Genomic DNA, 1,333 nt, shown 5'->3' on the forward strand with positions numbered 1-1,333 from the left:
TTTCTTTCTGCAGCGAGGCTGTTTCGTTTGCCTGGGTTCCACGGGTGTGTGTGTTTGTTTCAAGGCACAGGGCGGGAATCAGGGCTTAGGCGTCCCGAGCCTCACAAACGCTGAGCTGGGAAGAGGAGCCGCTACCGGATTCTCCGAAGTCCCCGCCCCTGGAGGTCCAGATGACACTCAGGGCAGCGGAGAGGGGCTGGGGGTGGTGAGAGCTGGGATTCTGGCTGAATTCAGAAGTCCCTATAACTCGTGATTCTTCTCTGTCCTTCCATCACTCCATCCTTCCCTGCAGACAGACGGAAGCAGTCTCCTCTCCACCATTTTGGGCACGGACGGCTACGGTGGCTACAGCTCATCTCAGAAGTCAGGGCAGAAAAGCCGGCTCCCTTGGCTCTCAATAGGGACCGCTCGCTGCTCGGGCCTAGGCCTAGCACGGGCCTAGGAATCAGAGATCCTGGATTCTAATCCAGCTCCACCACTGTCTGCTGTGTGATCTTGGGCAAGTCACTTCACTTCTCTGGGCCTCAGTTCCCTCATCCGCAAAATGGAGATTCAATCCCTGTTCTCCCTCCTATGGGGAGCCCCAAGGGGGATCTGCTTATCTTGTATTCATTCGTTCAATCATATTTATTGAGCGCTTACTGTGTGCAGAGCACTGTACTAAGCGCTTGGAAAGTACAATTCAGCAATAGAGACGACCCCTGACCGCAATGGGCTTACAGGCTAGAGGGGGAAGAATTACTGTGCTATATTGTTAAGTTTTTACTCTGAGTCAAGCACCGTTCTAAGCGCTGGGGTAGATACAAGGTAATCGGGTTGTTCCAGGTGAAGCTCATCTATCCCAAGGTTTAGTGCAGAGCTTGGCACATGGTAAGCGCTTAACAAATGCCGCAATTATTAGGCAGCGCCCAGAGACCAGGCCAGGACCCAGCATCCAGCTCTTCCGTGAGAAGACGGTCTGAGGAAAAGAATCAGTGGCGCTGGGGTCTTGCAGGCTCGTACTTCCTGCAAGAGGAGCCTGCCGGTTTCTAACTTGCTCGAGGCCCTGCCTTCTCTCTAGAGCCAAAAATACTTATGGGATGGACAGTTAGGGTAACAGACCAGTCAGCCAAGCCCCTGTGTCTGGAGTTTTCTCCTTTGCAGAGAAAATCTGAGGTCTTTTGTCCCCGTTGACCCGTGGCTCTCCCTTCTCCCAACATCTCTTTGCCGGCATCAGCAGAGACGACTCTGGACGGTGGTTTCTGTCTCGTGGTTTTTGTTCCGTGGTTTTCGCTTCCTTTCCCCGAGGTGCGTTCCCTGCTGGTACTACAGAGAGAACCGTAGGAAGGGGCCT

This window comes from Ornithorhynchus anatinus, chromosome 10 (assembly GCF_004115215.2).
Source record: "Ornithorhynchus anatinus isolate Pmale09 chromosome 10, mOrnAna1.pri.v4, whole genome shotgun sequence".
NCBI classification, from domain to species: domain Eukaryota; kingdom Metazoa; phylum Chordata; class Mammalia; order Monotremata; family Ornithorhynchidae; genus Ornithorhynchus; species Ornithorhynchus anatinus.